The 12635-nt window shown below is 50.7% G+C and overlaps 1 pseudogene; it reads right to left on the bottom strand.

Annotated features, from left to right (window-relative positions):
• Positions 1-3807: 3807 nt before the first annotated feature.
• The window catches only part of LOC119357841, a 52633-nt pseudogene continuing 43805 nt past the window's right edge, over positions 3808-12635 (bottom strand).

Below are 12635 nucleotides of genomic sequence, written 5' to 3'. Positions count from 1 at the left end.
CCGGCCGCTGGCTTGGCATGCCATCCGACCTCCGCAGCGTCCCGCTCCTACTGACTGCTCAAGCGGCGAAAAGAAGAGAAAAAAGAGAAAGAGAAAGAGAGAGGCCGGCTGGTTCGGCACAGTGCGCCGGCTGAAGCAGAGAGAAAAGTCAAAGGACCGACTACAAAAAAAAAATAGGTCCGGCTGCCCACATGGAGTCGGACAAAGAGAAGAAACAGAAAGTGGCCAGCTCCCGCCACCCGGATGGCCGGGTCGCGCCCGTTTCCCGGACGGCCGGCTCCTGCCACCCGGGCAGGCCGGGTCCTCACGCCCGCTACCCGGCTTTAAAAAAACAGCTGTGTCTGATTGTTCTCAGCCGGCGCAAATGAAGAAAAAAGAAGAAGACAAAGTAGTCGTCGGGAGATCCAGCCCGACTGCTCAGCAGTCGGCCCGAATCTCGGGGGCTACACCCAGCGGGTGCGCTGACGTGCCCCCGCGAGAGAGAGAAGACAAAGTAGTCATCGGGAGATCCGGACCGACTGCTCAGCAGTTGGCCCAAATCTCGGGGGCTACACCCAGCGGGTGCGCTGACGCGCCCCCGTGAGAGAGAGAAGACAAAGTAGTCGTCGGGAGATCTGGCCCGACTGCTCAACAGTCGGCCCGAATCTCGGTGGCTACACCTAGCGGGTGCGCTGACGCGCCCCCGCGAAGAAGCAGACAAAGTAGTTGCCGGGAGATCCAGCCCGACTGCTCAGCAGTCGGCCCGAATCTCGGGGGCTACACCCAGCGGGTGCGCTGGCGCGCCCCCGCGAAGATTGTAGACAAGAGAAGAGTTCTGTCCGGCTCCCCCAGCCGGCAGAAGAGACGAAAAATGACGTTGCAAGACGCCTCGTCGCCTGGCCGGTCGAGCCTGACCGGCCGGAACCCCCCTTCGAGCACCCGGGGGCTCGAAGGCTACACCAAGCGGGTGCGCCGACGCGCTCCGCGAGCGCCGAGTCGCGCCGGCTGTTTTGGACGACCGCGACTACACGAAAATCAATGTGAGCTCCTCGCCCGCATATTTTTGCATCACGCAAGCACGGATAACCTCGAGCGATGCTTGGGTGCTATCTTCGCATTTTTTATTACAGTTGCATCACTGTTCGCCCCGGTGCCAGCCAGAGTTGGCCCGGGGCTGGCCGCTTGGCCTGAGACATTAGTTCCTGCAGACGGCTTAGTAGCGTGCGCAGTACCAAAGGCTCACTCATAGTCACAGACCGCAGAGCGGCTATCCAGCTAGCAAGGGTGAATGCTGGAGGCCACCCACGCGAAAAACGTCCGGGAAGAAAAACGGTTCGGGCGACCCGGCCGTTTTCCTTTACAAGTATCTACTCGGTTGAATCTGCTCCTAGACTCTGAGTACTGTACACTCCACTTCGCGGCCCACTCTTAGCCACAGACCGCAGAGCGGCTGTCCGGCAAGCAAGAGCACAAGCCAAAAAGCGGAGGGAACACGAAAAAGATTAAGGGGGCTCGGACGAAACCGAGTCGGCACCCTCCGCATAAAACTTGCAATGCTAAAAGAAAACATTTGATATATCCGCATGGACTAACTTTGTCTTTTTTCATGATCATTTCATTGAACACTCGCCAAAAAACCTCCGCCCAACTTTGCCAAGTTGCCCGGAGGCTTGGGGGCTACTGTCGGAGTAATCGACCATGGGTACCCCGAGGACGGCAAGACGATATTTCAAGACATCGGGGCTAGCAAAGCCCCTCAGTCCGACTGCCCGACCGCTCCTGCCGGCTCCCCGTCCGACTGCTCTGACCAGCCGGCTGCCGACTGCGCCAACCAGCCGGCTGCCGACTGCGCCAACCAGCCGGCTGCCGACTATGCCAAATAGCCGGCTACAGACTGCAACCCGACCCGACACTGACAAGACCCTGACGTGATGGCCATACCGCGGACGAGACGGCTGTACCTCATGTCATCATGTATAGTGTCACTTGTCCCTTGGCACTATTTATGAAGTGACCCAGGGGACAAGTATGACACCCCATCATGCCCCTTGTTCCCATGCCACTACCTAGCTTACTCCCTAAGCTACCCACATAGCTTACATATCAAGATAGCTCCACACTATATATATGGGCTCACATCCATCCATCCAGGGAGGATGAATTCCCTCACGCATGCATACATGCCACGCACGGTGGAGCACTCTCATGCCCACTTGCTAGCTAGCTCATACACCCATATAAGACATATGCAAAGCTAGATGCCTATGGCACTGAGCTCAGATACAACTCCAGGAGCAACTCTGTACTAGATAGATATACCAGATATACTCAGACATGCAGGAGTAGGGGTGTTATCTCTCCGGAGAGCCCCGAACCTGGGTAACTAGCGCGTGCTACTCGCATACCCGCTCCCGGTCCTATCAGCAGCAGTCTTACCCTCACACTAAGCCCTTGTGGCATCTGTCGACTCGCAAGCCCCCCGTGAGAATACCACGACAGTCAGCCATGACAAACGATCTACAATCCGGCTTAAAGGCATTACACATGTCAATTAAAATTACATAGTCAATCTGATTGATTGTATTCCTCTCCAATACCATCTAACATGCTATCTAGTTTACAGTCCTATTGGGAATACTTTGCGGCCAATTCTACCTGGCCGTATACTAAGCTCACAGGGATCTCCTTCCCATCGGGCCCCACGGGTCCGACCTAGGCCATGTGGTTTGGGTCAGCCTTCGTGTACCGCGTCTTCACCATGGCCCAGGCCTCCCTGGTGCATTGACGGCAGGCCGACATCTTCCATAATCGGAAGCGCCGCCGCGCTCCCTTCAGCTTCTCTACAAGCTCTCCAAGGCCTTCGGGCATGGAGAAGGATGGCCACAAGGCCTGGGCGGCGCCTTGCATCACCCGCTGAACTCGCTCGTGCAGTTGTGAGAGCTCGGGAAGAAGGTCACCCGTAGAACCAGGCATTTCCTCTGCAGGACGACCTGTTAGCATACCTACAGACATTACTCTGTTAGTCGACTTCCTCGCTGAACTCTTTTTCAAAGTTTGTTTAAGCACTTACTAAATATGCCGCGTCGAAGCCGCTGATTCTCCTTAACGGAGTCCAACAGCTGGGCACAAACATCCTTCAGTTCAACGCCCAGCTTGGTGTTGGCATCTTGGAGATCGTTCTTCTCCCGCCTCACCTTTGTCAGCACGCTCTCACCAGCCTTCAACTGGCGTAGGAGTTGTTGCTCTTCCGGGTTTAATCCGGCGCCATCTGCAATTTCATTTGTCAGATTTGCACACAGGCCGCACTTTGAAAAATACTTATCTTTCAAAGCATATATTACCAGAGGGGGTCTCCTTGGGCTCCCCTGCCGAGGCTAGTGCGGCCTCAAGTTGGGCTTTGCACTCTTCCAGCTCCTGGGACAGTAGGGTATTCTTTTCTGTAAGAACCTGCATAACAAATGATCCTTAAATCAGTTATTCTAACTGTTTCAAGTCTCAGGGGCTACTGGTATATATATATAATTACCAAAATTTTCTTACCCGTATGTCTTTTACATATTGCTCCATGGCTCTGGCTAGACCATTTTGAGCGGCACGGAGGTATGCATCTCCCGAATTGAAGGCATCCAATGCCTCTTGGGAGAAACAAGCGTCGCGAAGAACTGTCCGACGATGCCTGTGGTTCATGGCACTCTCCACCTCGGAATTGGTGGCAGACAGCCTGTCCGCGTCCTCTATCGGAGGAGCGTCCGGTGCGCACCTTGTGTTCGCCTCTGCTTCTGGACCAGGCTTTGGAGCCTGGCTGGTGGAGCCGCGATTGGCAACCTCTCAGGATATAGTGTGGCGAGGTCTCTTTGTCCTGAAGAAAACACGAGCGTTAGTATGCCTTAAAGGAATAACACCTGGGAATAAGATGGCGCGCTATACCTTTGCGTCGGCGTCTCAGTCCGGACCGCACTTCTTTTCAGCCCGCGGGGCCTTGCCGCCCCTCCTTGGCTAGTCGCCGCAGGCTCAGTCTCCCATCTCAAGGATCTCCCCTGCAAAACACGGTTGTCATACGCCAATCGAAAACACGCGAGGATAGATCCCTTTTCAAAGTGCTGGGACTTCGGTCTCAATTACCTGTGAGGCTGGGAGTAGCCCTGGGTAATCGGCCGTAATGGCCACCAAGGCGTTGTCCTTGCTCAATTGATGAAACACCCCATCAATCAGCTCCACAGATAAGTCCGGATCCTCTTGAGAGGCCGGGTCGAGGGACCATCCCAGATCCTCGGGTTGTGGAGGAGGGTTGTTTATTTCTTTAACAGCCTGGCGCAGTTCCTGCGTTGAAGTCGTTAGACTGAATATTTAACGATGGGAATATAAAATGGATGGGCAAGTAAAAGTGTCCACTTACCCAACTTGGGGGATTGTACATAGAAAATCCACCGTGTGGGTTGAAGCGGAGAAATTCCTCCTCTTCTCCCTTGTACAAAGCGGACAAGGTCTTTATTAGAGCGGCAGCCGAATCCGGCCCCTTACGGCCGTAGCGGGTGGCATCGTCCTCCCCGTTGAAGTCCCACATGGGGTGGCCTCTATACTGAAGCGGCTGCACCCCTCGCATGATGCATGCGGCCATGACCCCAATCATGGTCAGTCCGAAATGAGCTAACAATCTTATCCGGCCCATCAGGTAAAGAACATCCCTGTCACTTTCCCTCTGAGGGCTCCGTGGACGCCAGCTTAGGCGCTTATTTAGGGGAGCACTGTCGAACTAAGGGAGGTCGATCCGGACAGCATCCGGCAGCGGGACGTCCTTTATATAAAACAATTCCGAAGGCCAGTCCTCGGACGCCTTCTTTGGGGTTCCGGATAGATATCCGGTCCCGGCGATGCGCCACACTTCGGCTCTTCCCACTTGATATATTGACCCCTTCTTAGAATGGGGCATGAGGCAGAATAGCCTTTTCCACAGCGCGAAATGAGCCTCGCAGCCCAAAAACAGCTCGCAAAGGGCTACAAAGCCCGTGATATGCGATATGGAGGCAGGCGTGAGGTTGTGCAGCTGGAGGCCATAGAACTCCAGGAGCCCCCGGATAAATAGATGAATTGGAAATCCGAGCCCTCTTATTAAGTAAGGGACAAGGCATACCCGCTTTCCTTTGGAGGGATTGGGGGCGCTCTCCGCTGGCTCTCCGCCATTATAGGTGGCAAGTCCGGCTCGAACCGGGACCATATAGGCCGGGGGGAGAAATCCCTTGGTCTGGAGTGTCACTAGCTTGCTGTGCGGGATGGAGCACCTCTTCCAATCTCCAGGCTGAGGGCTGGAAGGGCGAGAGGAGGAGCTGCGGCGGCCGGCCATGATAGAATGGACCTCTATCGGATACGCTCTGATGAATACTCGCGGAGGGGAGAAGGTGTGGTTTGGATCTAAATCCTCGTCCCCTTAAATAGGCGGCTCATTCACGCGGCTAGGGATGTAAATATAAAAAAACACCCTGACTTTTCGTATTCGTTTGACACGTGGAAGACGGCCATTATTGGGCGTAAAAGCCAAGGAGCACTACATTTACAAGAAACCAGACACTATTCAACAGGTACACAGATTTGGAGGAGAACCCGCCTTGCAATGCCGAAGACAATTTGCGCGCCGAACTCGTCGTCATTGAAGCCTGGTTCGGGGGCTACTGAGGGAGTCCTGGATTAGGGGTTGTACGGATAGCCAGAATATACCTTCGGCCAGACTCCTGGACTATGAAGATACAAGATTGAAGACTTCGTCCCATGTCTGGAAGGGACTTTCCTTGGCGTGGAAGGCAATCTTGGCGATACGGATATGTAGATCTCCTACCATTGTAACCGACTCTATGTAACCCTAGCCCTCTCCGGTGTCTATATAAACTGGAGGGTTTTAGTCCGTAGCAACAACAATGATACCATAGGCTAGCTTCTAGGGTTTAGCCTCTTTGATCTCGTGGTAGATCTACTCTTGTACTACACATATCATCAATATCAATCAAGCAGGACGTAGGGTTTTACCTCCATCAAGAGGGCCTGAACCTGGGTAAAACATTGTGTCCCCTGCCTCCTGTTACCATCCGGCCTAGACGCACAGTTCGGGACCCCCTACCCGAGATCCGCCGGTTTTGACACCGGCAGCTGTTATTTTTGTGCTATGTGTTCATGTTGCTACAGAGAGATCCATGCTTCTTTTGAGTATGTTCAGTAAGGATGATTTCGAGATATGGTTATGCTCTATCCATCCGTGTCCATGTTTGCATTTATGGAGTGCCCTAGCATGACTCAATCTTGCTCTACTTTTGCTATAAAATGTTCCTGGCAGATTGTTTACGTGTTAATCAATTTTGCCAAGGTTGTTGTAGTTGATCCATGCATGCTATGAGATTGTTCTTGCCATGGTTAGCTTCTTGAACATGTCTTCTTGCAGGTAGTATGCTTAGTTTGTCATGCAATGCCTTGTGTTGAGCGCGTCGAGCTCGCAAACATGCCTTCATAACTCTGTTTATGCCATGTTCAGTTTTCTGCTGTCTGAATGTGTTAACGAAACTTGCTATGTTTACATGGGTGCCGTCATGTTTTCTGTGCACTTTTGGCTTATAGTCAGTAAGGGACTTCTGTTATATGCTTTGAGTAGATTCATGCCATGCCTTGTGTTGCTATGATCTGATCCTGTAGCATGTTGTTATCTTGCTCTAAACATTGCTTCCTAATATTATATCCTGACATGTTAGTATTTTCACTTAGTCCGTGATGCTGTTATCTTTTACACTTTTGCCATGCTTGTTTGAACCTGCTCTTGTGAGTTTTAGCCGTAGCTCAGTGTTCATCTTTTGTCAAGCATCTTGAGTAGATCACTTCCATGTGCTTTGTTCCTATGTTAGAGTGCAGTATCTTAGTTTCTTGTTGCATTTTAGACGGCATCATGGTGTTAATCGCAGAATCGTGCCATTCTTGTTTTGCTTGCCATTTGCAAACCGTGCATCCGATTCCGGTGATCTTTATATCGATTTCGACCGAAATCATCTCATCTTTCCATCGGCACTCTTGGATTGCCAAGTTCAGGCCTGGTTGAATCTTTTCCTTCTGGAGCATGCATATGCATTGCATATCACATCCCGCATATCATGCCATGTTTTGCATCATGTTGCTTGCGCATTGCTCCATGGTTGATTGTGGTTTCCTTTGCTTGTGTTCTTGCCTTGGGTAGAGCCGGCAGACGAGTTCATGTTCAAGGTACCCGTTGAGTACACTTTCGAGGATCAAGCTTACGTTAACTCGAAGAACTTTGCAGGCAAGATGACCATACCCTCGAAATCACTTCTATCTTTGCTTGCTAGTTGCTCGCTCTATTGCTATTGCTATGCCGCGATACATACCACTTGCTTAATCATGCCTCCCATTTTTCCATGTCAAGCCTCTAACCCACCTTGTCCTAGCAAACCGTTGTTTGGCTATGTTACCGCTTTGCTCAGCCCCTCTTATAGCGTTGCTAGTTGTAGGTGAAGATGGAGTTTGTTCCTTGTTGGAACATGGGTATTTGTTGGGATATCACAATATCTCTTATTTAATCAATCCATCTATATACTTGGTAAAGGGTCGAAGGCTCGGCCTTATGCCTGGTGTTTTCTTCCACTCTTGCCGCCCTAGTTTCCGTCATACCGGTGTTATGTTCCTTGATTTTGCGTTCCTTACGCGGTTGGGTTATAATGGGAACCCCTTGATAGTTCGCCTTGAATAAAACTCCTCCAGCAAGGCCAAACCTTGGTTTTACATTTTCCTAACAACCTATTACCCTTCCCTTGAGTCGGCCAACCAAACGGTCATCTTTATTTTAACCCCCCGGGCCAGTGCTTCTCTAAGTGTTGGTCCGAACTAAAGCCCCTTGCAGCGCCACCTCGGGGAAACTTGAGGGTTGGTTTTAGTTGTACGGATTGCTCATATGGTGTGCCCTGAGAATGAGACATGTGCAGCTCCTATCGGGATTTGTCGACACATTCGGGCGGCTTTGCTGGTCTTGTTTTACCATTGTCGAAATGTCTTGTAACCGGGATTCCGAGTCTGATCGGGTCTTCCTGGGAGAAGGAATATCCTTCGTTGACCGTGAGAGCTTGTGATGGGCTAAGTTGGGACACCCCTGCAGGGTTTTGAACTTTCGAAAGCCGTGCCCGCGGTTATGGGCAGATGGGAATTTGTTAATGTCTGGTTCTAGAGAACTTGACACTTAACTTAATTAAAATGCATCAAACGCATGTGTAGCCGTGATGGTGTCTTTCCGGCGGAGTCCGGGAAGTGAACATGGTCTCGTGTTATGCTTGAACGTAAGTAGTTTCAGGATCACTTCTTGATCACTTCTAGTTCACAACCATGCTTTGGTTCTCTTCTCGCTCTCATTTACGTAAGTTAGCCACCATATATGCTAGTGCTTGTTGAAGCTCCACCTCACTACCCCCTTTTCCTACCCACGGGCTTAAATAGTCTTGATCGCGTGGGTATGAAATTGTTGAGTACCCATGACTCACAGACTACTTCAAACAGTTGTAGGTGCCGATGATAACCGTGTAGGTGACGCAACCGAGCTCAAGGAGGAGCTCGATGAAGATCGGGTTCGTTGTGTTGTTTTGTTTCCAGTTGATCAGTAATGGAGCCTAGTCGGGGCGATCGGGGATCTAGCATTAGGGGTTGTCTTTCTTTATTTGGTTCCGTAGTCGGACCTTGATTGTATCTGGATGATGTAATGCTATATTCATGTATTGTGTGAAGTGGCGATTGTAAGCCAACTCTTTATCCCTTTCTTATTCACTACATGGGATGTGTAAAGATTACCCCTCTTGCGACATGCCTACTATGCGGTTATGCCTCTAAGTTGTGCTCCGACACGTGGGAGATATAGTCACATCGTAGGTGTTACACCATGTATGCTATCTTTTGATAATGTGGGTACCGTGATTTGCATGGAGTGAGGACAGTGGATACGTAGTATACCGGCCTTTGTAGCCTGAACTTATGTCCGTCCTTCTCTCGTTCGATGATGAGCACTGTGCTTACAACCTGGTGTGTTGCCGCTATATATAACAGCATTGGCTAGCCGGTATTTGGCGTGGCCAAGATTGGGTGCTGGCCAAGAGGGCTTTATTTCTTCCAATCCGGCCGTGGCCACATCCGTCCACTCGAAGTGTTCGGTGCACCGAAGAAGGTGATAAAGGGGTAATGCCTTTTCTCCCAGTCGGGAGATAAAGCGGCTTAAGGCAGCCACGCATCCGGTTAATTTCTGGATTTGCTTGAGGTCTGTTGGGATAGCCAACTGTGACAGAGCTTGGATTTTAGCCGGATTTTCTTCAATTCCTCTATTGGAAACGATCAAGCCCAAGAGCTTTCCGGCGGGCACGCGGAAAACGCATTTTTTCGGATTGAGCTTGATGTCATATGTTCAGAGATTGTCGAACGTAAGCCTCAAGTCGTCTATTAAGGATTCGACGTGTCTGGTTTTAATGACCACTTCATCTATGTATGCCTCCACTGTTTTGCCGATTTGTGTTTCCAAGCATGTCTGAATCATGCGTTGATAGGTTGCACCGGCGTTTTTGAGCCCGAAAGGCATGGTGTTAAAACATAAGGGGTCGTATGGAGTGATGAATGTCGTTGCGGCTTGATCGGACTCTGCCATCTTGATTTGATGGTATCCGGAGTATGCCTCGAGGAAACACAATGAGTCGTGTCCTGCAGTAGCATCGCTAATTTGATCAATGCGAGGGAGGGGCAAGGGATCCTTGGGGCAAGCCTTGTTAAGGTCCTTGAAATCGACACATAGGCGCCAGGATTTGTCCTTCTATGGTACCATCACTAGGTTTGCTAGCCAGTCCGGGTGTTTTATTGATCTAATGAATCCGGCCTCGAGTAACTTGGCTAGCTCTTCTCCCATGGCTTGTCGCTTAGGCTCTGAGAAACGCCGAAGAGTCTGCTTGACCGGCTTGAATCCCTTTAGAATGTTTAGGCTATGCTCGGCCAGCCTATGTGAGATTCCTGGCATGTCTGAAGGATGTCAGGCGAAGATGTCCCAATTCTCGCGCAAGAACTCCCGCAGTGCGGCGTCTGTAGTAGGGTCCGTTGGGTGGACCTGGAATTTGACTATTTTGTCCGTTGGTTTAAAAGAGGTGGACTTGGGTCTTTTGTCGAGTATCACATCGTCTCTGTACATTGTGGAGCGCAGCGCAGTTAGTTCTTCAATGGCGAGGGCTTCGGAAAATGCCTCGAGGGCCAGTGTGGCGGTTTTATTTTTGGCGCGGAGTGCTATGTCCAGATCACTAGCTAGAGTGATGATTCCATTGGGCCCGGGCATCTTGAGCTTCATGTACTCGTAATGGGATATAGCTTGGAAGATCGTGAATGCCCCCCGCCCTAAAAGGGCATGGTATCCGCTACTAAATGGGGCCACTTGGAATGTGATTTCTTCGGACCTATAATTATCCGGCGTGCCGAATACCACATCTAGTGTGATTTTTCCCGTGCATCGTGCCTCCCGACTAGGGATGATTCCTCTGAAGGTCGTGCTGCTTTGCTCAATGCGGCTCTTGTCTATTTCCATTTTGCTAAGAGTCTCCTCATAGATGAGGTTTAATCCGCTGCCACCGTCCATGAGCACTTTAGTAAGCCGGAAGCCGTCCACAATTGGACTAAGGACCAAAGCGCTGGTTCTCGGGCTGTTCGGAATTGAGGTTCATCACTGACATTGAAGGTTATAGCCGTATCGTTCCATGGATTTATTGGTGCAACGTGGCAGACTTCGGCAAGGCTGCGGAGTGCTCGCTTGCGCCTATTATTTGAGGTGAATGTCTCGAAGACTGTCAGTAGTGTATTGATATTTTCCACGGGATGGTGCTTTGTGGTATTGTGGGTGAGGAGATCCTCGCCCCTCTTGGCCACCTGCCGGAGTATCCAACATGCTCTGAGGCTATGTGTTGGCATAGTATCCGGTGTACTGTGAATTTTGCATGGCCCATTGAGCCTTCCCTCCAATATGGTTCCACGCCCTGCAGTGGGCTTTGCTTTCTTTGTAATTCGATCGGGTGACTTATGAGAGTACACCCTTTTAGTTCGGACAGAGGGTTTAGTGAGAGCTGGAGGATCCCAGAATTTTGTTTGGGTTTTCAAGGTGCTTTCCATCGCACAGTACTTCTGTACTATGGCCGCCAAGTCAGTGAAGTGTGCTATGTCATGGCAACTTATGGCGTTGAGGATTCCCTTGTCCGTGCAATTTTTGCAAAAGAATGAAATTGCGTCTTCCTCATAACAGTCCTTGACCTTTCTCATTACAAGGAGGAATCTGGCCCAATAGTGATGTACTGTCTCTTGGGGCTCTTGTCTGATGTGGGAATGATCACTTATGTGAGGGTGGGTGGGTAGATTTAGGTCCAAACCCTGACCCGATCTGAGACACAGGGGCAGAGGAGTTTCCGAGTTTAGCAGTTCGGGCTCTGGGACGTTGCCCAATAGTTCTGGCCCGCTGTCCAATTCTAGGTTCGAAGATCGAGCCATGTTCTCCCATAGACGGGTATCCGGCTCGAAGAGATTGGGAATCCGGACATAGTTTGTCCTCAAAATAGAGGAAGAATCGCTGCATCGCTCCTCCACCACCGCTATTTGATGGGTGACCGGTGAAGAGTTAATCTCCCTTTGGTCGGGTTTAAGCCCGATCTGATCATAGTCCGTAGCGACTCCCAAGGCGGCGATGCGATCCAGAATCTCGTTCAAATAAGAGAGCTCCATTGGACCCATATGCTTGGTGAATCCCGAGCCGACGTGGAGGCTGTTTTTGATGACCCGAGAGGTCATCGTCGGCGCGACGGCCGAACGGGCACTCATGACGAAGCCGCCTAGTCGGAGAGTTTGGCCTACAGCCAGGGCTCCCCCAGAGGTAATGTTGTTCTTGACAACAAGACGAGCCATCAAGCCTTATCGTGACGGCACAGTGGAACTCTCAATGAAAGCACCAATGTCGGTGTCAAAACCAGCGGATCTCGGGTAGGGGGTCCCGAACTGTGCGTCTAAGGCTGATGGTAACAGGAGGCCGCGGACACAATGTTTACCTAGGTTCGGGCCCTCTCGATGGAGGTAATACCCTACTTCCTGCTTGATTGATCTTCATGATATGAGTATTACAAGAGTTGATCTACCACGAGATCGTAGAGGCTAAACCCTAGAAGCTAGCCTATGATTATGATTGTAGTGTTTCTACGGACTAAACCCTCCGGTTTATATAGACACCGGAGGGGTCTAGGGTTACACAGAGTCGGTTACAAGGGAGGAGATCTACATATCCGAATTGCCATGCTTGCCTTCCACGCAAAGGAGAGTCCCACCCGGACACGGGATGAAGTCATCAATCTTGTATCTTCATAGTCCAACAGTCCGGCCAAAGTATAGAGTTCGGCTGTCTGAGGACCCCCTAATCCAGGACTCCCTCAGTAATCACCATCTGAAGTTTACTATAGTAAAATTGACTGAGCACTGCTGATCCACAGAGATTTGATTGGGTCAAATGGAGTTGTCTACGAGGTTTAGGGTAAGAAAGACTTTCACCCTGGTAACTTTGAAAATATGAAGACTAAGGTTTAATATAGTTACTTTGCAACTGCCAAATATGGTCCAGAATTGGGATT

Source organism: Triticum dicoccoides, chromosome 2A (assembly GCF_002162155.2).
Source record: "Triticum dicoccoides isolate Atlit2015 ecotype Zavitan chromosome 2A, WEW_v2.0, whole genome shotgun sequence".
Lineage (NCBI taxonomy): Eukaryota > Viridiplantae > Streptophyta > Magnoliopsida > Poales > Poaceae > Triticum > Triticum dicoccoides.
Note: the sequence above shows the minus strand (reverse complement) of the source record. Positions and strands in the feature narration are given on the sequence as shown.